Source organism: Tenrec ecaudatus, chromosome 6, assembly GCF_050624435.1.
Source record: "Tenrec ecaudatus isolate mTenEca1 chromosome 6, mTenEca1.hap1, whole genome shotgun sequence".
Classification (NCBI taxonomy): Eukaryota; Metazoa; Chordata; class Mammalia; order Afrosoricida; family Tenrecidae; genus Tenrec; species Tenrec ecaudatus.
The window spans coordinates 148,134,716-148,160,117 of NC_134535.1; the positions used below are offsets into that span (position 1 = coordinate 148,134,716).

Consider the following 25,402-nt stretch of genomic DNA (forward strand, 5'->3'; position numbering starts at 1 on the left):
CGACTCCACCTTTCCCTTCAGCCTTTTAAAAATGAACTTTGAAGTCTCATTAAGCTCATGCCTTAATTTATTTTCTGCACTTGTTGCTCTCCTTGCATTCCCAGTCTTGACTTCGGTTCCGTTTAGACAGACCCTTATTAACACACAGAAATGGTATGTCAGTAGCATTCTAACTAAAAGCAAAGGCAATGCCAGAATACAGATATTTAGTGATTGGATTGTCAGCTATTTCACTGGCAATAATGAGGAAGGCATTTAGGGAGCTTAATATAAAAATGATAATAATAATAAATGGTAGTTTATTCAGAGGAAAAGTGAATTGAAGCAGTAAAGGCTGGATGTAGGAAGGCAACTAAATAACTAACTCATTTACTCTTTGTAGTCACAAAGCATGGGTTCTCCACTGCTATAAACTCCAATTTCATTCACTTGTAAGATACCGGAAAAATCAAATTAAGGCACATTTTATTATCTTTTTCATGTCCATCTGGACAGCTGGTGCCGAGGAGCAGCACTGAAGGATGGCGTAGGGAAAGGGAAGGACAAGCCTCTACATTGTAATGGTAACAGATCGTCTCATCTTTTTCCCGAGGAACACATGGTGGGCTTGAACTGCCACCCTTATGGTCAACGGCCCAATGTTTACCCCACGGCATCACCAGAGGACCTATCCATTCTGAGTTGCCTTAAAGACAAAACAAAACATGTTGTTTTCAAGTTGGTTCTGTCTCATGACAATGACATGTGAGAGTAAGATTTCCCCCTGGGGTTCTCAATAGTTGTCACTTTTTTGAGAGAGTCTGGTTGGTGCAAACAATTTGTGGTCACCTGTGAACCTAAACAGCCACAATTCAATCCGACCAACAGCTCTGTGCAAGGAAGTCCAGGTAGCCTGTTTCTAAAAAGGTTATAACTTAGAAAATCTTATGGAAAAGTTCTACTCTGTAACATAGGGGATTGCTATGGGTCAGAATCAACTTGATATCAGTAAGATAATCATTACAGACTCATATAATCAATTATTACCAGTCAACAGCATCACTAGTGGGGTTGAGCCCAAACCATTTGATTGATATTCAACTATAAACTGCTTGGCCACCCAGTAGCATCTTAGTGACTATATTGTTGTACTAAATATATGATTTTCTCTGATTCTTGTTGAACAGCTCCTTAAATTATTTTCCAGTTATTTCATCAGAAACTACCTATAGGGGACTACGGTAGTAGGCTTCTCCAAGTGGTAGATACGTAACACTGTGTTCTACGGGAGAATATTTTAAAATCTAAACCATGCAGGCATGTGCTGTGGTGGAGAGGAGGCTAGCTAGGGAGTTTTTCTTTTTTCTTTTTGTTTTAATCAGAAAGTTCAATTTTTATTTGGTGGGTATGAGAGGTAGCACAGGTCTACCAAGGCCTTCATGAATGCAGGGCCCGCCACTTGTCCAAGGGGCCGCGGTCAGGGATATATTTGACTCCACAGCCATCCAGGATGAGGCGCTTCTCAGCCACCATATCCTTAAATTCATCAGCATTAAACTTGGTGAAGCCCCACTTCTTAGAGATGTGGATCTTCTGGCGCCCAGGGAACTTGAACTTGGCCCTGCGTAAGACCTCAATCACATGTTCCTTGTTTTGAAGCTTGGTGTGGATGGACATGATGACCTGGCCAATGTGTACTCTAGCCACTGTGCCTTGAGGTTTCCCAAAAGCACCTCGCGTTCCAGTTTGAAGCCTAGTTTAGGGAGAGCAGAAATTAGCCAGGCCAGAGGCATTGAAAAGCAGCAAAAGGTTGTCTCCAAGGTCCCTTAGGGCAGCCTATACGTACCAATAGGCTGCATACACTACCGAGGAGGCTTGCTTTTTGCAGCCATTGCACACCAGCCCCCACTAGGAGGAGGACGGTCGGCTTAATTGGCTGCAGAGGGAGTTTTTCTTATGACTTGGGTACTACTGAAAGACTGAAGGTTCAAATCCATTCATAGGGGTTAGGGTTAATACAAATAAAAAAAATAAATAAGTAAAATTGAAAAAATAAAATAATCCATACATAGGCACCTTCAAAGAACGCCATGGAAATCTACTGTCAAAAGATCACATTCACTGAAGACCCCATGGAACACATGTGTGCTATGTCACATGCAGTGTCAAAATGAGTTGGAACTGGCTCAATGGTAATGAGTTTGGCTTGATTAAGATGTATCAGAGGGACACCTCCATTGCAGGCAGCTAGCAATGACAGAGATCAGAGTTTCAGAGTTTCAGAGATCAGATTGGAAGATAAGACAGGTCAATGTGACACACACACAGAGTGACATGTTATGAGATTGTCAGGCTAACAGTGTAGAACATGCTGTGCTGATCAAAATAGTAGACTCCTTATGCATACACGGTAGATGAAGAGCCAGAGAAAGAGTAACTAGAGAGGAAGGTGGAATCTCAGAAGGGGGGGGAGGGAGGAAATTATAGCAGGAAAGAACCTGTTGGGAGAATGAAGCGATGCCTACAATGTCACTGGACTACAAACTGGTAAAAATTAAGGGAGAAAGGTTACTGCGTGTCATTACAAGGAGGGCACCGGAGAACTCTGAGTAAACAGGAGAACGACCAGGAGCAAGCAGAGGTTGGTGGAGAATTGACAAAAGCAAGACTAGACTATTTCAGCACTGTTGTGATCAGGGAACTAAAGAATTGTATATTTATGTAAGCTTACATCCTTGCATGGCATGGCATACTTCCAACAGTTCTTCCAGTTCTTCCTCTGAATGGTTATAGATGCAATATCTTCCTACCCTCATAACAATAAGTCAGAGACTCATATGGAGAATATATAAAAAGGAACAGGATGTGAGAAGAGTATGGAAAAACCATCAGGACCCTTCACCTCCGGTTACCTCCTGGGACCATATCTGGGATGAAAGCTTTTATGCAGGTTATTATTTTTAAAATTTTCCAATGTAAATTAGAACTTAATGTTAAGGTGGAAAGATAATACTTCATACCATCCATTGCCCCTTATTATGCAGCATGAGTGAGACAAGGGTTCCCTCACAGCGTCTACAGCCTCTTTCACAAGCAGATTGAAACACCACACCCACCAAGCCAGTCCTTCACTGCAGTTAGTTTGCTATTGCTGTCACCTAATGCAGAAGTGACCTTGGAGCCAATTAGTCAAACCTCCCATTTTCCTTCAAGAACAGAAGTATTGGCTGCTTGAACTTAGTGATACTGGAGAGCTTGAAATATCATATATGAGGACAGTGTTCTTGTTTGTCTTGATGTACTTAGATTAACAGGGTGATTATTGTTTGATACATCTGAGTCTTGCTCCTAGAAAGCAGACTGAATCCCTTGGTCTACATTCTTGGCTTACGCTGGCCTTTCATGTGGACAGATGACCTGCGTTCTTCTGACTTCTCATGACTCCACCCCACACCTCTTTTGGACAGTATCCCTTTTCAGCTTTTACACTCTGTGTGTCTGTCTAGCTGTATTGCTCATGCAGTCATATTGTGCCTTTAACTTCCGGGCAGCCTTTGAACAGCTAGGGATAATATCCCTTGATGTCAACCATTCTATGACTGCCATATTCATCTGTAATTGAGCCAGATACACAGGACAGTGTTGGCAAAGTAAAAGTCATTATTAATCAAACACTAAACCATAGTAATAGATTCCCAAAGGATGACAACTTACCTCTCCCGAAATTATCCACGTCCATTCTGCTACTGCAGGATCGCCATGCTGTGGTTCAGGTCAGATGCTAAGTTTGGGGCAGGGACCCGGGCTACATAGTTCCCAAAGCTCTAATTCTATCTCGGGACTTGGTCGGCAAATGGAAAACTCCTATAGAAAATCTCTTGAGCACCTGATGTTGAGTTCTTCTAAGCCTCAGATCCCCGTTCTCCCTGTGCTACCCAGACACTTACTCTAGGGAGGGAGAGGCAATTGTGTTATCCCAACACAGAGCACACTCGAGCACACACGAGCCTTCCTTGTTCAGCCAAGGCAAGTACAACAGTCCTTGTATCTCTGCGGGGATGCCTCCCTCCAGACAGGTCAACCTTCACCATCCTGGAGGATGACCCCTGAAGACTCTGTAGAAGACATATTCAGGCCTCTGCCCCTCACAGGCAAGTGTTAGAGCTACTTCAGTACTAATGGCAAGCACCCCATGGCAGCGACAGATCTGGAGAACATACTGAGTGAAAACAGCTGATCCCAAAAGGGCAAATGTGTGACTGCCGTGATAAGGGAGGACAAACAAAAACACAAAGTAAAGATTTTCATACCAAACGGAACAAACTTTAGAGACTGCCAAGGATTCAGGACTGGCAAGTAGGGGAAGATAAAACAATAGACTGTCGGGTGTGCCGTTGGGTGAAATGCAAGTCTGTGACAGAGAGAAAAGAAATCAAGCAGTAGGCAAAAGGTGAACAATTGGAGGGGCTGATTAGGAGTTTTAACTGTTGGGTATAGAGTTAGTCTGAAATGTAAACCCCCACCCAGTTTATAGTAAAAATTGTTCAAAAAGAAAGAGGAAGCAATTAGCTACACCACACTGTGTGAATGTCACGCTTTGAAGGAGAGCTTCCCAAACTACCAAGTGAAGTAAACACCACTTTCTCTGAAGTCTGCTTGTCCCTTCAAAGCATGCTTTCTGATTATTAGTTTATGGTCGAACTCCCAAAATCGCCATACACACATAAAGGCAGTAGATGGGCTTCTGTTTTATTTTTTGCTTTTTTTGTATTTGTTTAAAAATATAGTAGATGCTCAATAAATACTGGTGAAGGGACTGGGGAAGGTAAATGAGGATAAAGAAGCACATCATTCTGTGTGATCCATGGATTATAAATAATAAAATCCAATACAGAGGAGGAAATTGTATTAGAGCTTAAGTTCTGAGCATCGAGTTTATGGAAGGATAGGGATGAGAGGGAAAGTCCTAAATCCATTTGCAGAGTCCTCAAGTGGAGTATCCCTCCATGGAATCCCTTGGGCACATTGACCAGGGATGTAAATAGGCTTTCCTTCAGACAGAGTACATTGCAAAATGGATTACTACAGATATAGGTAGGCTAAAATTTAACAGAATATCTTTTTCCCCCTTTTGACCCATTTTTAATTTGTTTTAGTTTCGACTAACATTCTGCTTTCACTTGACCTGATGTTTTTCTTGTTTTTCTGCCTTTTGTTATCATTGTTGGGGTTTTTGTTTGATCTTCTTATATGAAATCCAAGATAGGTAAGTCTATAGAAAAAGCAACTAGACGACTAATTCTTTAGGGTTATGGCAGGAAGATGGGGGGTAGTGTGAAGCTATAAATAATAGGTACAAGAATTAATAAAATGTTTTAAAATTGAATGTGATAATTGCAGAACACTAATATATATAATATATTGTATTACTATACAATATAATATATAATACAATATACATTATATTATATTATATGTGTGTATCATGGAATTGTAAGGTACATGAAGTATATGTCAATAAAAGTGTTTTAAAAAATTGCAATGAGTTCTTCAGAAAAAGATATTTTATAACAACACTCAGCATAAATACTCAAGAAGTGTTAGCTATTCTTATAAGTATCCATATGATTCTCATTTAAAAAAAACTTGTAGTTAATTATCAGTTAGTTTGCTAACAACAAAAAAAGATTGTTTTGAAGATTATCCTGGTAGTATTTTTGCTGAGGCCATGATCCTCCTAAGGGCCTCACACTGGGTCTTCAAGTGAGGAAGCAGCTGACATTCAGAAATCTCAACAGGACCCTTTGCTGCCCGTCCAGAGCCTGGACTCCATATTTGATGGAGTATTTCACTGTGCTGCCTGTGGTTTTGACAACAAGTGAGGGAAAGAGGAGGAGAACATTGACACTTTAAGAAATAATTGACATGAGAAATGTCACCTTGAGTTTAGCCACTGAGTTTTTAACTCAGCTTTGACAGAAAAGCAGATAGTGGAAGGTAGATGGCATTTACCAAAAACACTAATCCAGTGCACGAAGAAATCCATCTTTCATTAATATTTGATTTTTTGTTCATTTATTGATTGCCATGGCATAACTATCAGCCAGCTGAGTCCCAGAACTTATATCGAAAGCAATTTCCTTACAGAATTACTTTCATGAAAGGGCTGGATGTTGTAGCAGCCTTGTCAGACTGCACACATGTCAACAGCGTTTGGTAGTGACTATTCAACAATTCATTTACTTAGATGAACTCTCAGTACAATTTGAAAAGTGTTTTTGTGCGGTTTTTTTTTTTTTTTTGCCATCTGTGCGTCTTGAGGCCAGCAGCCCAAAGTAAGTGGAAGTATCATTATTGCACCCTGTCTATGCAGAGGTGTGTGAGCAGATAAGATCAGCTCTAAATGGGTCCTGCCGGAAGTGAATTCAGAATCACAGATGAGCTGATTGCTTGATCAAGGGATCCACTGATGATTTACTTCTTTGAGTTTATAGAATTTGTGTTCCATTGGTACGGTAGTATTAGAAAAGGTTGTTCTGGGATGTGAAAATGCCCTTATTCACTCTCTTCACTGTATGAAAAGGCACCAAGAGAAAGAAACTACAAGGAAAAGAAAGGTGTGATGATGACAACCCAGCTTCAGATCAGCTCTACCTTGAAGGAAGGACGCATAAGATGCAAAATGTACATATTCATTGGAACCATCCATTCTAAGGTAATATTTCTGTTCATATACTCTTTACAGTCATAGCAGTTTTAAAACACAATTTTAAAACCTTAGACAACCCAACCCCATTGAGAGAGGGAGCCGAAATGCCTCCCCTTCAATCTGGACACATTCATGACTGTAAAGTAAAATGGATGTGGCAAAATGCAACACGTACTGGTTGATTTTAGGTTATCAACATGGCCAAGATATAGTAGCCAGACATCAGTCTGGCTAATTACATTAATTTCTTAAATTAGTTCCTTAATATAATCTAATGTAAAAAATCATTCAAGTAATTGAAAAGGGAGTTTCAGTTAGGTGTATTCTGCCTCTGGGCTCTAGCTAAATATTTTGTCAGAAATTGAGCATACACTTTTCTCATTACCTGAACTATGGGCTTTGGCCTTTCCAGCAACCCCACCCCTTCACCCCACCCTCCTGTGAACAAGGAGTTATTTCCAATCTGTCTTGACCTATATATTTTAGACCTGTCAATGTTTCCTCCACCACCAATTGCATAATCAGATTTCTTTCTTCCTCAGAGAGGCTGGTAGGTTTGAACCACCAACTTTGCAGTCATCCATGCAACACCTCACCCAAAGTACTGTCAGGACTTCTTTTCTAGATATGATTTTTCACCACCTCTGCTTCTTTAGAGAAAATGTACACACACGATCCATCAAGCTTTCATGGTGTTCACTGGCACACTCTCTTTGGGGTCCTGAGCTACGGGAAAGAAACCGACTCATGTAATGGAGCTTCTTATGGACACTGCAGTAAAAAAATGCTATTCAGGTATCCCCGCTCAGACATTTGTATGAGAACATTTCTAAGTGGTTCCATGCCCAAACCTTCACATCTTCCCTGTTGAGGCTTCAGGCATTGTGCAACATAGAGCAGGTCTTCTAACTTCATCCCGTTCAAATTCTTAATCTTGCCAAATTGTGAGCATAATATGATGGCTGTTTTTATGCCATTACATTTTACTTATGCAGAAATACGTAATTGGTGTATTTTACCATCCCAGTTGAAATGTGCTGATGAAGGACATTTAGATGTTTTTCCCCTAAGGTATCATCATCTTTTTCCACCTTTGCTGGAGAGGTCATCTCCAGGAAATGCAGCATGGGAAGGCAAAAGGTTAATGTGGGAAAAGAGAGGGAAGGGAGCAGGAAAGCAGTTTTCACTAATTCAAAAATTAGTTCTGGATGCCCGAGGACAATCACTGAAGGAGAGCTGAAAGGACTTCCGAGGGAGAAGGAAACCGCAGTATTTAACAAACTTCAAAAGCGAAGACAACAACCCAAAGGACGAGCATTACTTGCAAACAATTTTAAAGAGTCCCTGTCAGTTTTGTCCACTGAGCTGATACCTCAACTTCAACAATAAATGAAAAGTGTTTTTCCCTGTAATGTTTCCATCGGCATGAATCAGTGTTCAATGACAAACAGATCCATAAATCACTAGTTGTTGTCGCAACGCTATGATGATAGTCCATGAATGCTTGCTAACCACCAAATTGTTTAAGGACACGTAATGGAAGAGTAGGAGGATTGGAGCGATGCCTCTACCTTGCTAAAAAGTGTTCCGCAGAACCACGTGGCTAGCTCATCACTGTCGTTTCTTGTCTCTTACACATTCAGAAGGAGTTATATGCTAACAAAAGAAAAACAATTCTCACAACTGGAAAGTAAGCAACATGATAAATGAAGAACATAGAAATTGTTAGGATTTCATTTTCTTAGATTCACAACACTCCTGGAAACATCAGCAATAAATTAAACAGCACATTGCATGGTGAAAACCTGATGCAAAAATCTCTTTACTACATTCAAAAGCAAAGATATCTCCTTGAAACCTAAGATGTGCTTGACCCAAGCCATCGTACTTTCACCTCATATCCATATGAAATATGGATAATGAATAAAAAAACAAAGAAAAGGAAGGCATTTCAGTTATGGAATCTGTGAAGAATATTGAATGCACTATGGACTTCCAGAGAATAAACAAATATCTTGGAAAATTACAGCCAGCATGCTCCTTAGAAGCAAAGGTGTCATATCCTTTGGACATATCATCAGGAGGAACTAGTTCATAGAGAGGGTCTCCATGGTTGATAAAGTAGATGAAGCCTCAGTGAGATTGACTGACACGGTGGTGACAACAATGGACTCCAACAGCAAAGGTTGTGATGAGGGTGATAATAGGAGTGTTTCACTGTATTGAGCATTGGAGAATCACTGTAAGTTGGAAACTTGGAATCAACTCAACAGTAACTGCCTTCTTGCAGACTCCCATAGATCGACATTGGTAATATAAGTTGGTGCACCTAACACAGCTGGCAATAAATATGTTTTGGAGAAAAGCACACCGATGTGCATGTAACATTGTTAGACAGTCTCAAAGTAAAAATGTTTAAATTTGAGGAACAATTAATTGATAAAAACAATGAGTTGTGACTTAGTAAATAAAAAGAAAATATCACATAGGTGATTATGAGAAATAATTTTACTCTGATCTAAATTCAGAACTCTATTTGCAGGATATATGTTGCAGAGACATTATTAAACAAAAGAAATAAAACTGTGGTATTTATTTAAGTAGCGGTGACTTTGAAATTGGAAGGTGGGACCCTGAAAGGCTAAACATTCCAGGTATTTTACTTAACAGCAATGGATACTGAAACTCAGAGAGACAAAGAGAAGTGCATGATGTCAATCAGGCAGTTCATGGTCAAAGCCAGTACAACATTCTAGGTCTTCACTTAAAGTATGGTAAGGAACTCCCCAGGAGGCCATAGGTGCAGATTGGAAGAAGGAAGATACAATTGATAAAATGGAAATCCAGGACAATTAAATCCCAGCCCTCAGGAAGGTGACAATCATGTCGAGGAAATCCCTGAGGATTGGAAAGCATATGTCAGTATAACTCCTAGTAGAGGGTGTTTGTCAGCACACGAGCTAATTCAAAGCAACTTTAGTGGAGAGCTGATATCTAAGTTGAGAGATTTAACGTGGAGGCGAAATCCTTATTTTCTGTTTTCATAAAAAGGGGAGAGGACCCTTCTCAGAAGGCAGCATCATAATATTTACCTCAGAATCTTTCTTTTTCTGAGATAATCAGAATTCAGTCATGTAGAGGGTTGAGCCATTGCAGATTTTGCTAACTGCAAATTGTTAAGCATGTTTCTAGCAAACAGAAAAGCTAGTTTAAATCCATGTAGGAATTACTCAGCAAAAAGTATCTGGCAATCTGCTTCTAAAAGACTAGTCTTGGGAAATCTATGGTGTTTAGTTCTGTTCTGCACACATGGGGCTACCAAGATTCAGGATCAATTAAGTGGTACTTGGCTTTGGGGTTACTGTGTTAAATACATTATGTGGAATTGCTTCTAGCATAATGTAGATCAGCTGCACACGAAGTGCTTCCTACATATCATGGAGGGGTTTTTAAACAGCCTGTTACAGTCTTAGTAGATCTTAAAGGTAATGGAAATTTCAAAATGTCAAAAATGAATATGGAGTTAAAGCACAGACCTGAACACATAGTCCTTAAGACGTGGGTATGAGCCAAAGGCTCACAGGCTTACACACCTGGGTTTTATTTAACACATGTGGTGGTGGGTGGGGAAAGAAATGAGGCCTACAAGAGAAATGAGGCCTTGAGGCAAAGCAAAAATGGGAGTTGTAACTGACTTACATATCAATATTATTCTTTATACATAAATTTGAGAGTCTCTACGAGCCATGTCCACCGTGAAAGGGGGTATAGAAACAGAAATATGTGAATACCCTCACATGGACATATTGAGGTTCATATGTGTTGGCCTGAATTCTGGTTTAAAAAAATTCATCTTGCTCAGAGATGTGGAAACAGTAGGCTGTCCTCTGGTAGATTTAGAATTGCAATTTATATTTTTGCCTTGACGCAAAAAGTTTTAAGAAAAGGATTTTAAAATGTCTGTTATAAACATGTTGAACGGAGAGTGAACTGAAAAATCTCAAATTTAAGATGAGAAATTACCTATCTGGAATGCAAGCATAGCACAAATGAGGGAAGAAAATAATTGTGGCTAAAAAATATTAAAAATAGAACCATCCAAACTTAAACACAGAGATGGAAAAAACCCTTACAAATGGAGTCCCTCAGAATATAAGGGGTAATATCAATATCCAATTACACAGGCGTAACTAGATGTTCAGAAGGAGAGACTGCAGCAAACTTAAAAAAAAATACACTGGCCCAAGTTGCTCTAAGTTTGATAAAATATATAGACCAACATTTCCAAGAAGTTTAACAAACCACAAACAGATCAACTAACATTGAACTATACAAAGACATATAGAAATGAAATTACTGCATATGAATAACAGAGAAAGATATATTCAGTGGCAATCAAATCATATTACATACAGAGGAGCACAGATAATGAATGTGAACTTATTGTCAGAAATACGAAAAGCCAGAAAACAAGACAATGGCACCTTTAAAATCAAATAAAGAAATCAGTCTAGTAGTCTGTATCTAGCAAAAAGAAAGAAAAGAAATGCTTCACATAGGTGAAAAAATGATTTTTTTCATATAAATAAAAACATGACAGCATCCCACACCAGGAGATCTGCACTACAAGTAATGTGAAAGGAAGTGTTTGGGGTGGAAGAAAAATAATCCAAATAGAAACTTGGATTTGCGAAAAGGAATAAACAGTGGCAGAATTTTTTTTAAAAATTGGATAACCAATTTTTCTAGAGTTAAAATTGCATCATATGATAGTTGTTTCAAGAAAAATGGCAATGCATTATCATATGTTTGCTTTGATATAAATCCCACAGCAATAGAAAACATCACAAAGAGAAAGAAATGGGGCCATACTGATATACAGAATTAACACTATGTATCATGGAGTAAAATATTCTTTTAAGCTAGACTGTGATAAATTAATGTTGCACATTGTAAGCCATACTGTAACCACAACAGAAATGCAAGGTTTAAAAAAAAATATTTCATGGGAAAAAATTGAATTAAAAGGTATTGCAATTTCACTAACTTTTGAAGCCCTCCCTTATAAACTATAAATTTATAGCAAATCAGTAATAGCTATAAGCAATTTGATTCCTATAGATCCTATCTGGTGTGGTCCAAGTTCATAGTTGTCACTTACGTTGTTGTTGGAAAAAGTATTTGCAATGAAAATATCATTGGTCTTACAAAATACTCTTATGATTTTCAGATTTGTCTCTATCACCAAGGCTATATTTTCCAATTGCTGGTCATTCCATTGCTTGCAATTTTCACGTTTCAATGATTAGTAATTCATAATGCATCTTTATTGCATATTTGATCAACTTGAGGCTGAATAAGTTAGTACAATTCATCCACCAGCTTTGAGGCAGAGACAAAGCTCTGCTCCAGCGATAAGGAAACCTGTGTAACATGAAAAGCCCCCTGAAGCCTTCAACCCCTCCCTTGCCTCCACCCCATCCCATCTCCCACCCTGTTTTCCACTTCCTTAACCTGCTTGCTAGCTGCTGGCCAGCCCCCTAACCCCACAGCCCTATGTAACTGCTTGTTTCTGCTTCCATATTGATCTTGCTGGCTGGCTCACTGGAGCAACCACTGACCACCCCATGGATCCATTCCCCTTCCTGAGAAAATGCTCCTGGACATGGAGGTCAGGGCGCAGCCTCTGGATACAAATCCACTGAGTCACATAAAACACAATATAGTCCCTCCTTTTGTTATAACCTGCTTGGTGGCAGTGACAGCTCCTTCAGAGGTACTCTGGTAACAGCTTTAGTGGTGTTGGATAAATTTGAATAGTAGTTGTATTAATTGGTTTTCCTTATAGGTGAATATATATTATTATGTAACCATTAGCATTGTATTTCAAGATATATCTTGAAATGTTCTACTTGATAATGAATGTGATGTGATGTCTCTTGAGCTTGTCAACATTGTAAACCATATGATGTCAAATTAAAGATGACCAGTTCCAGTCCATTTCAGCTCACTAATACCAAGTACATTCATCTTTATATATTGTTTCATTCTGTCAACCTCCAATTTTCCTAGATTCATAGTTTTTAACTTCCATATGCTCACTATTAACTGATGCTTGCTGCTGTTTCTTCTCTTCTTGAGCCATGGTCAATCAGTAGGTGAAGGTCCCCAAAGTTTGTCTCCATGCATGTGGTTAAGGTGGACTTTACTTTGAAGAAACAGCTCAAAGTCTGATTTTGAGCACCTTCTAACTGGAGGGGCTCATCCTCCAGCTCCCAAATCAGACTAAGTTCTTCTAGTCACAAAGTTTTCCTTCTTTGTAGTCTGTTCTTAGTCCGCAAGTTCCAGTGAAACCTATCCAGGATATATACTATATTTTCAACTGCATTTATAATATTTCCCAAATAGGTCATGGTTTATATTTTTAAAATAATTGGATAATTAAAGAAATGTTAATCATACATAAACTCTCAGATTCAGGGAGTTCAGAGGGTTCTAATAAAAATCAGAAATAAACTGCTAAGTACATTGTAGTGAAACTACAGCACCCAAAAGAAAAATGTCTTGAAAGAAGGCAGTGAAAAATAAAAAGGAATAACCGACTGACAGAAAGCATTTTCACAGCAAGAACAGAAGCCATAAAACTGTAGAAAAATATCTTCAAAGAAACCTGTTCAAAATAAATAGCTATCAATTAGAACTGGGTCTTTAGCAAAATGTCTTCAAAGATCAAAAGTAAAACCAAGGTATTTTAAAGAAATCATAATACAGTTTTCACAAAAACCTTTTTATAAGTAAATTCTAATAAGTATATTTTAGAAAGAAAATATAATAGATAAATCTGTAATGCAGGAAATAGAGAGAAAAGTAAACTAATACAAATGTAGGTAAACTTAAAAGGAGCATTGACTATGTAAATTAATAATCATTACCTGGGGTTAAGAAGAGAAAGTAAAATCAATTGCTGAACAATGAGAATTAATCATAATTTAAATATCTTAAGATATGGTCCTGGAGGAGAGAAAAGATTTGAATTAGCAGTTAAAACTGATAAAAGAAAAAAAAAGTAGTTTCTGAGATAGTGGTCTCATGGGGCAGGGTCACGCAGTCCCATGGGTTTGTTTCTAAGGTTAGAATCTTCCTGCTGGCAGCCTGCCACCTTGTTTTCCTACAGAGCAGCAGGTCTTTAGAACCATTGACCTATGGATAGCATTTGACCACTTAACCACTGTACCACCATGGATCCTCCATTAATTTATGGTAGATTTTGTAATTTAAGATGAAATGGAGAAAGTCTGGCTTAATTATATAAACAGATTTTATCACTTCCAAATTAGTAGGTAGGAATTGGATTTAAAAATTAAGGAAAGAGAAGTAAAACAGCAGATACAGACCTTGAATACAGATGAAGTCCCCTAAGGCTCATTTACTAAGCTGCTGGCTCCTGCTTCTGTATTTTTCCATTGCTTAAGCTTGCTATTTCCACATTAGTTTTCCTACACACAGTCACCAGATTCAAACTTTTGGCTAGCTGCTGCCCACACCCATAATGAGTACTGGCCGGAAATTCCCTAGTTATTTATCTCCCTAATTGGGATTGGATGTGCAGTTGTGATTGGCTGCAAAAAGTCATCCTACCCATTTATGGTTCATTGCTTTCTAAACTGGAGTTAGAGTAACACTCGGGACCAAGAGGCTGCGCGAAAGCTGACTCCTGATTACCGGTTTATAATAAAGCTTCTCATACAACCAGTTTGGTGGAGTCCTGGTTGACTTGGTACAACAACAGGAACAAAAAGATAAATTGAAATAGGATAGTATAAATAGGCCTATAATAACAGTAATCAATAATAAGATTGACCGACCAAATTACCATAAAAAGATAGAATTTAGGCCCAAAAAATGTTTGCTAATGGAAACAGGCATTGATATTGGGAGAATTGATAACCTAAGCTGCTCTTTAAAGCTTCACCTAATTTATAACAAAAAGTTTTAAAATTGGAGGTAGCAAAAGATGGAAAAATGATTGGTTGAGGAAAATCACAAGAGAAAAATATGATTGGAACTAATTCATCAAATAAAATAATGGTAAAATTTGAATATTAAACTCTGTTTCATATTATAATGGAAACATATAAACACACAAAGAAATAACAAAGTTGAAAGAAAAAAAATGGGGAAAGCGATATACTATTTGCTGGAAATTTTCGCCAGAGCAGCTAGACAAAAAATAAATCAAACATACCCAAAAATAAATTAAACATACCCAAAGAAGTAAAACACTCTATTTGCGATGGTATGATTCTTTTTTTTTAAATCATTTTATTGGGGCTCATACAACTCTTATCATAATCCACACATACATCAGTTGTGTAAAGCACACTTACACATTCGTTGCCCTCATCAAAACACTCACTTTCTGCTTGGGCTCCTGGAATCAGCTCCTCATTTTCCCCCACCATCCCCCCTCCCTCCTCCTTCATGAACCCTTGATACTTTATAAGTTATTATTTTATCAGATCTTACATTGCCCAATCTCTCCCTTCACCCACTTTTCTGTTGTCCATCCCCCAGGGAGGAGGTTATATGTAGATCCTTGTAATCAGTTCCCCCTTTCTATCCCCCTTTCCCTCCTCCCTCCCGGTATTACCACTCTCACCACTGGTCCTGCGGGGTTCATCTGTCTAGCAGATGGACATTGGGCCTCCACTCACACACTCCCTCAATACAAGAACACTTTGCTCAACCATTCCATGATACCCACCTTCCCGACATGATCACTGAAGACAAAGCAGTGCATAAGCAAATGTGTTGAAGAAAGATGATGGTGTCCAGCTTTCAAAAGATATAGCATCTGGGGTCTTACAGGCTTGAAGGTAAACAAGCAGTCATCCAGCTCAGAAGCAACAAAGCACACAAGGAAGAAGCACACCAGCCTGTCTGATCACAAGGTGTTGAAGGGATCAGGTAGCAGACATCAAAGAACAAAAACTATCATTGTGTACTCACCTTCCCCATATGAACTATGAAGACAAATGTGTGCATAAGTAAGTATGGTGAAGAAGGCTGATGGTGCCCGGCTATCGAGAGATTGAGCATCTGGGGTCTTAAAAGCTTGAAGATAAACAAATGGCCATCTAGCCCAGAAGCAACAAAGCCCACATGGAAGAAGTACACCAGCATGTGTGATCAGAATGGGTCAAAGGGACCAGGTATGAAGCACCAAAGGAAAAAAAATCATACCATGAATGAGGGGAGTGCGCAATGGGGACCCAATGCTCATCTGTAGACAACTGGACATTCCTTGCAGAGGGGTTGTGGGGGTAGGGGAGATGAGTCACTCAGACTGCAGTGTAGTGTTGATGAAACTCACAACTTTGCTCTAGTTCGTAAATGCTTCCCCCCCCCCCACACACACACTATTATGATCCCAATTTACCTTACAAACCTGGTTAGACCAGAGGATGCATAGCAGTGCAGATAGGAACTGGTATGATTCTATATGCAGATAACACCAAAGACTAAATAAGAAAATTGTTGGAAATAACTGAAAGATTCGACAACATGGCAAGATCAATGAACAAAAAATTAACTAATTTCTAGGGCAAGGTTCTCTAGAGAAACAAACCAAGACACTTATGTGAATAGATAGATAGATAGATAGATAGATAGATAGATAGATAGATAGATAGATAGATAAAATTTATACAGTAAGAAGGAAGATAACAGCTAGTTAGTCCACATGGCAGTACAGAAGGCTTAGTTCAACTCACTCTCATGGAACAGTTAATATATTGAAGGTCCTTCAATTCACATGGGCTTCTGGTCCAAGGTCAAGAAAGCAGACAGTGGAGTCTGTCTCAGGCGAGACAGCCAGAGTTGGCCAGAAAGCACCAGACAGCAGGTGGGGCACCAGCTATCAGTAATGAATTGCTGCACAGGGAAGCAGGCCTAATGGGGTCTTAAGCTCTAGGTGTCTATGATAGGTGACATGATCCAGCAGCAGCTTGCTGAATCAGGTATCAATGGAGCCTCAAGCTCCATCAATGTGGGCAAGGGGATACAACTCTCAGGCTGACTCAGCCCACAAATAGTGCAATGCACGGTTGAAGCAAATAAGTTGCTGAAGGAACAGCATGCTAGTCCAATCACGAGGGAGAAAGAAAGATGTGATGCTGGCCTCAAAAAGCATTTATCTCAGTCACAACTGGTTTCTTATATACTACTGAAGAAAGCTCTGAAACTGAAAATGTGATAGATAGATTTTATGTCAACTTCACATAACTGGGGTGATATGGACCCCAACCTATCAGTCATATCTCAGCCCAGTGATGATGATATATCTTTAGGGTAGAGCCTGTTGTATAAAAAAAATCCTGCATGCAAAAAATCTCTCTTATTCCTTTGCCTTCTGCTGGAGCTGTATCCTACATCTGGTTTGTGAATCTCCTCTTATATCACCGGCCATTCCCAGGAGCCGTCAGTGAACTGTTGACTTTGGATTCATTTGGATTAATTCAGCTCTGCCTTCACCAGCCTGTGACCGTCTAGATTCACTTCCTGCTTCTTGTTCATCAGCTTCTGCAGCTATGAGTCAAGGGACAGGATTCCCTTACTTCTAAAATAGTGTAAGAGATTTATAGTGATATCAGTCTCTTTCTATATACATCCACATACACGCATCACTGGGTTTTCTTCTCTGGAGAACTCAACCTAGCATATTTGACATTGGAAATGGTACTAGAGAAACAAAATCATAAAGGTGAGTTTTCTAAATTGGTTCTCAAGTCTACATAGGCCGAAAGCCACTTAGAACTCTGCTTTTATCACTAAGTAAAGATAAGTCTGCCACTATCAATAAAGAGGGTGGTATGAGGTGGCAAAGCTAATACCCCAAATAGCACCACTGGCAGATGAAACATTGGTGAGAGATGAGGCTCTAGGTGATTGAATGTTTTATAACTTTCAATGATTTTAAAGTGTTATTTGCATAATATAGGAGTCTATTACTCCTTTATCTCAAAATCTATACGATGAGAAGTATAGGGAAGCTGGTTAGTTGGTACTACTCAAGATAGACAAACTGGTAAAGGAAAGAATTGAACTCAGAGTTACAGAAACCCAGTTCAAATGCCAAATAAAACACCGCAAAGCTCCTTTTGGTGCCATGAGAAAAAGCCTTATCTCTCCCAGTAATAGAACCAAAGTATTATCATACTAGTAATTGAATTAAAACACCAGTATATTCTCAACTTACAAAAGGTATGATATTAAAGTGAGAGAACTGATTGGGAAAAAATGGAACCCTGACCTTGGGATGGAGACATATCGGCTAGTAATGCAGAAGACTGAGAAACCGAGGCCCAAGATTCCATTGAGATACTTTATCCAACCCTCCCAGTTGAAGAGATTAATCCATTTTAAGTATAATCACTAAGCATAGTCACACCTCTCCCCATTATCACATCCTTATTTGGGAGAGTAGCCCAACAGTGCACGTTGCTATGGCACCCTGGATTGTATTTGGAGCATTGCCTGGGGCAGATACCTGACAAGATATTGCTTCATGTTCCCAGGTGCACCCTCCTCGGCTATATGCCTCTAGACCTATAACTAGACTTAAATCACATTGAATCCTCAAAGATGAAGCCCAGAATGCGGCCCAGGAAGAGTTGTGCTGTATTTCTAAAGAACTGCCAGTTATCAATTATGTATCGGCAGAAACCTAGAGAATATGTGTGGGAATGTTTATTAAAGATGTGGGTTAATGGTGCAAGGATTACAAGGTTCAGTGTGTCTGAGGTTATCATTATGGGCTCACTAAACACAGATTCTTCATTCAATGTTTTATCTCAAGAGGTTAGGACAGGATTGAATGCTTTATTTGGTTGGTTTGCTGAAGCATGGGTTGTGAGGTAGCCTACACGAAGTCACACTGAAGTACCAGGTGCATCTTGGTATGCTTTAGAAAAAGATATCCAAATGCTTGAGGAAATTGGCACATTAGAGTGGATTTATCAGGATAAATCATAGATACACACACACACACACACACACACAAAACACCTTTACCAAAACAGTAAGAAACAAATCTGTTAATGCAGCCCCAGCATTTCTGAAAACTTTGGTTACTGCTATCCTGTGCCAGGCAACAGGAACTGCCTTGATTGGATGAAGGCACTTTCTTGCAATGGGACTTTGGAGGCTCGGGGTGGGTAGGGACCAAGTGGCAGCACTCAATCGATACAGACCAGGTGGTCACTGTAATGGACAAGAGAGTCAAAGTACTAATCAGGACAGACTATGACAATGGTTAGTTAGGTAGTGAGAAAGATGGGAAGCCTACTATATACTTTACAAAATATTTGTTTGATATAAACAAGCAGAAAGACTAGATCAGGTGAACAATGGTCTAACTTGAATTGTCAGAATAGAGAGTCATGATCCTTCAATCAATCCCAGACTTGAGCCAGTTCCCAGAACCACAATCCCTTGAATGGAGAGGAACCCAGGTCCCTTTGAGGAAAGACACCACCGTCCTACCAAAAGTTTATGCTGTCAGTCTTTCTTCCAGCCTTTCCTAAAGGGATTCTTGTCCTTTCACGAGAATGTTAATTTGGGGGAGGTACAAAGGATAAGTAAAGTGTTACTTTAAAAGAACAATGTAGGAGGCCTTTTACTTCTTGACCTCCAAGCCTACGTTACCACAGTAGTCAAAGCAGATGGATACTGATGCACCATAGATGCTTAGACCAATGGCACATCCCTGAGAACTCAGAAATAAATTAATCTACCTAAGGACAACTGATTTTGGACAAAGGGTCCAAGTATATTAAATGGGGAAGCAATAGTATCTCCAACAAATGCTGCTGGAAAAAAATGGATTCCCATTAGCAGAAACATGAAATAACACCTATACCTCACTCCATAAACCAAAATAAATTCTAGATGTCAGATTAAAGACCTAAGTATAAACGTGATAACTAAATATTATCAATGAAATTATAGGGACAAACTTAAGTACCCTGATGTATGGAATCAACATCAAATATAGGAAGGACACAAAAATCAGAAGACAAAATATATGAGTGGAACCTCCAAAAATAGGACACTTTATGCATCAAAAGATTGCATCAAAGAGTTAAATGAGAACCCACAGACAGAAAAAAATGTTCTTGGCAATGATGTATCACCGAAGGGACTAATCTCTAAAATCAAGCTGACATACCTCAACAATAAAAGGATAAATAATCTACTTAGAAGAAGGGCAAAGGGCATGAACAGACACTTTACCAAAGAAAACATTCAGGCAACCAACAAAATTCAAGAAATTCTCAACCCCGCCACCCATTTGAAAGATGCAAATCAAAGCAATGGTGAGATACTACTTCACATTTGTCATAATAGACAGATTGTGTGTCAAATTGGCCTGGCAAGATTCTCTATGGTTTGTTAGTCAGCGCTCCCTAAAAAAAGGAGCACATCCCAAGCTAATAGTGCCTCTCTGGGGTGGCTTATTTGATGTCTATGAAAGAGATATTACAGATCTCTCTCTCTCTCTCTCTCTCTCTCTCTCTCTCTCTCTCTCTCTCTCTCTCTCTCTCTCTTTCCTTACAGCTGGCCTAGATTCTGCATCTTACTCTTGGGGCATGTGCCTTCGGCGTGCAATATTTATTGCCTTCTGATCCTGGGAGTTAGCTCAGTCCTGCAATAACATTTAATCTGCTTATCTGTCTCTGCCCCCAACAGTTTTCTGGCTTCCCAGTCCCAGGCAGCTATATGAGCCAGGAAAAGCCTCCAGCATAATACTTGACAACTAAACTGGACATCGCTGACTCTACAAATGTGTGAAGCATTTTTATTGATATACATATATGTGCCATTGGTTTTGCTTCTCTCCAGACCCCAGCCTAACACATTTGGTACCAAGGGTGGTTCTAGAGAAATAAAAATACAAATATGAATTTTCTAAATTGTTTCTCACATCTGATTAGGGTTAAAAGCTCTGAGAACTTGACCTCTGTCTCTATTAATATGGATGAATAAATTATTAAAGAAGGTGCTAGTAATCCATGCTAAGAATATTAATATCAAAATGACACCTTCCTTCTTGAGAACCTAGCCTAATATACCTTCCTTGAGAGCACAGTTTAAAAAAATAATAACAAACAGAAAATAATAGAAGCTGGAAAGAGTGAAGGGAGATTGAAACTCACACTGCTGGTGGACTATAAACTCCTGTGGAAAGCATTGTGTTGCTTTCTCAGACAATTGGGAAAAGAAAGACTTGTGCCTCAGCATGTACACTAAAGAACAGAGCACGGTGACGTATCTGCACATGCATGTTCACCACAGCACTATTCAGAAGGACAGGATGATGGAAGCAACCTAAATGTCCATCACCTTGGTACAGACATACAAGTACAAGTATTATGCCTTGCCAAAGCGTAATGATGAAACTGAAATTCCTCAACACATGGATGGATTGGAAGGATATTATGTTGAGTGATTAGTTAATCACAAAAGGACAAAGATTTTATGAGACCACTGTGATAAAAGAAAAGAGAAAGGTTTTAATAGCAAAGTAAACAGAATTTAATGTCCACCAGGAGTCTGAGGGAAAAGGAGGAAACAGGAAGCAATAAACTAGAGGGTACACAGGTTCTAACTTGGTTGGAGGGGAGCTAATATTCTATAAGAGTTAGAAGAGTAAAAACCGGGGGAGAGAGGAATAACAGGGCAACGTATTGGGACTTTTGATATGTTAAGTTGTTGACAAAAATAATGATCTGGAATGTAAACCTTCAGCTAATTAAAAATAAAATATATTTATAAAGGGAAATATTTTTAAAAACCTAGATAAGAGAAAGTTGAGGAATTTATTGCATTCATAACACGAAAAATAGCATTTAAGTTTAAAAATACTATTAGTGACAGAAAATGTCATCATATAATGATAAATTTTGGTTATCAACTTGCTGAAATAATCCTACCGCTGAGCAATAATTGTAAAGGAATTAATATGTTTATTACCCGTTCAGTAGTTTGGGATATCTTCCTTATAATTAAGAGATAGTTATGCAGAATAGAAAGAAGGCTATATAAATATGAACAGAACCAGTCAATAAACTGAATTAACTAGCTCGAGACTGGGAAAATGGCATCTAGTTAAGACTCACCCACCCGGAGCACCTGCTGCCAGACTAAAAAACTGGATGGTAAGGTGAAGGAAACTGGAAGGTAGAGTCCTGACATTAGAACTAAGGTACTAGGTTCTGTCCTGAACTCCTTTTTCCTTTTATGATTTCCACTCACAAAGCGAAGCATAAATGCACTAAATCGCTCTACATTCCGCTAGCTGGGCTCATGGGCTCCAGCTGAAGAGCCACCCACACCCTTTCACAGGGAGTAGCGATTACTCTAGGCTGACACCCTAAAAAGGACATAATCTCAGACACAAGGAGAACCCCATGCCAGAGCTCTCCCTGCTGTTAGCTGCCTTGAACTCATAGACTGGGAAGTGGAGGTGGCAGGTAGCCATAATTTGGAGTGAAGAAAACATAGAAATTGACTTGAGGCAGATCATGGGGTGGGAGAAAATAGGCGGATAGTCGTAGTCCAAGGAGCAAATTCAGTTCCAGTTGGCCGAGAAGGAAACTACCCCCCTGAAAAGCTGGATCTCCGCCTCTGGGGGTCAGCGTGTCAGTCCCCAAATCAGGGCACTTTGAAATCATAATATAAAAAAGAGTGAGAATATATATTCTTGGTAAAATCTGCATATCCCAGGCTCATTGCTCAGCTCCAAGGAAGCCCATAGAAGGGGGACCTAACATAAATCAGCATAAGAAGGAGATCTCTTAAGGAAGAAGTTATGAATGTAACGACATGCATAGAAGAAGCAGATATGGACGAACAATGGAAAGAAATTTTCAGAATGCTGCTTGGAGTCATATGAGGGAAGCAAGAAAGAAAAAGGATGAAATGATTGAGATTAAATATAACACATCAAAGAGAAATACAAGAGTTAAGGGATGAAATAACAAAATTCAGTGGCAAATTGACAGACTTTCCCAACAGACTTGGGGAGGGATAGAATCATGCCAGTGACCTAGAAGATAACCCAGAAGACCTCAACAAATGGGAAAAGCAGTCAAATCAGACAACCAGAGAAGCTGAAGAAAACCTGAGAGCCATGTCCAATGCTATGAGGAGGAATAATATTTGAATGTTTGGACTACCAGAACAAGACACAACAAAGAAGTCAACAGTGAATATAGCAAGGGAATTCTTAGAGGAAAACTTCACCAGCTTAATAAATGGAAATCAGGCAACCATTCAGGAGGAGGAAAGAACACCAGCCAGACTAATTCCCAAGAAGTCACCAAGACACATTATTGTCAAATTAGCCAACTGTGGAGGAAAAGGAGAAAAATCATAAGAGTGCCTAGGGAAAAGCAGTCGTGTATACATATACCCCAATAAGAGTATGTTCAGACCTATCAGTGGAAATGATGAAGAAGAGGAGGAAATGGAGTAGCATATTCAAAAATTGAAGGAAAACAACACAAACCCAAGAATACTTTACCCAGCCAAATTATCTATTAAGATAAATGGAGAAGAGTCTTCAAAGACAAGGAAAACCTCAAAGAATACATAAAAAGAAACCCCAGCCCTACAAGAGATTCTTTCAGATCCAGGGAGCAGAATATCAACACTCACTGAGGGCAAATAAGAGACTATCACATATAGGACAACAAAGAGAAAACAGTTCCCAAGATAGCATCGACTCAATAGGGGAAAGAGGGCAAAAATAACACACACACACACACACACACACACAGACACACACCCCACAAGAGAATAAGATAGGTAGGTAGAAAAACACCCAACACAAAGGTACAAGATGACATCACAGAGTCCACAGATGGTTGTTAATAATACTGAACATCAATGGCCTGAACTCAGGCCTTAAAATACAGAGGCTAGCAGGCTAGCCCAGAAAACAGAACCCATTGATCTCCTACCTACAGGAGACACATCTCAAGCTTGCAGACAAAAATAGGTTGAGAATTACAGGCTGGAGAAAACTATACCAAGCAAATGAAAATGCAAAAAAAAAATCAGGGGTAGTGATCTTAATATCTAACAAAATTGATCTCAAGGTACAGGCCATAACAAGAGACAAGTAGGGGCACTGTATAATGCTCAAGGGAACAGAAGACCAAGAACCAGTGAACATAATAAATATTTATGCTCCCGAGAGACCCACGCATTTCATACAAACTTCAAAAGATTATAAAAAGAATCACAGGCTCAAAAATTAGAGTTAGTAACTTTAATACACTACTCTCTGTAAGACACATGACTGGGAAAGAAACTCAAGATCTACAGAGCACAATTGGATGACTTGACTTGATATATATTTTTTCAACTTTCCTTCCAAAATGCAAAAACTTCATATTCTTTTCAATATCACATGACACATATTTAAAAATAGACCACCTGGTGAGACACAAGTCGAGCTTGAGTAAATTCTAGGACATAGAATTTGTACAGATGTCTCTCTCTGACCACTGTGCCATAATGCTTGAAATCAACATAAGGACAGTGAAGAAAACAAGGGCAAACAATTAGAGAATCAATAAATCTCTATGCCAGAAGGAGTGGGCATTGACCCAGATCAGTGGTAAAATAAGGAAATTTCTAGAAACCTATGAGAATGAAAATACAATTCATATGTAAATATATTTATGATTATGGGGGCAATAGATTTATATGCAGATATTTAAAGGTTCAGTAATAGGGTAGCAGATGGTCATTGGGCCTCCTCATGCATAATCCCCCAATACAATAGCACCTCGCCCTGCTAAACAGTCATTGCAGGATACCCATCTTCCCGACATGATCACTGAAGACAGACGTGTGTGTAAGCAAATGTGGTGAAGAAAGCTGATGGTGCCCGTCTATCAAAAAGATATAGCATCTGGGTTCTTAAAGGCTTGAAGGCAAATAAGCGGCCATCTAGCTCAGAAGCAACAAAGCCCACAGAGAAGAAGCACACGGCCTAAGCGAATACAAGGTGTTGAATGGACCATGTAGCAGATACAAAGGAACAAAAACAATCATTGTGTGATCACCTTCCTCACATAATCGCTGAAGACGAAAGTGTGCATAAGCAAGTGTGGTGAAGAAGGCTGATGGTGCCCGGCTACTGAGAAATATAGCGTCTGGGGACTTAAAGGCTTGAAAGCAAACAAGCGGCCATCTAACTCAGAAGCAACCGAGCCCACACGGAAGCAGCACACCAACATAGGTGACCGTGAAGGACAGAGGAGACCAGGTCTCCAACAACAAAGGTGGGGTGGTGGAGAGAATCACATCACCGTGAAAGAGGGGGAGTGCATGATGGGGACCCAATGCCCACCTGTAGACAGCTGGACACCCCTTCCAGAGGGGTAGTGAGGAGGAGATGGGTCACTCAGGGTTCAGTGTAGCAACAATGAAACTCAAAACCTTCCTCTAGTTCCTGAATGCTTCCTCCCCTCCCAATCATCATGACCCCAATTCTACCTTGCCTTGCGGACCTGGTTATACCAGAGGATGTACAGCAGTGCAGTGGGGATCCGGAGGCACAGGGAATCTAGGACAGACGAACCCCTCAACACCAGCGGTGGGAGTGGCGACACCAGGAGGGAAGGGGGAGTAGAAAGGGAG

At 39.5% G+C, this 25,402-nt stretch overlaps 1 non-coding gene across 1 annotated transcript; it reads right to left on the minus strand.

The window, feature by feature from the left end:
- Nucleotides 1–1,787: 1,787 nt before the first annotated feature.
- Nucleotides 1,788–1,921, minus strand: LOC142452126 (small nucleolar RNA SNORA70). The gene has a single exon (XR_012785173.1). It is a non-coding gene; the product is annotated as a small nucleolar RNA SNORA70 (small nucleolar RNA).
- Between the last annotated feature and the right edge of the window lie 23,481 nt (nt 1,922–25,402).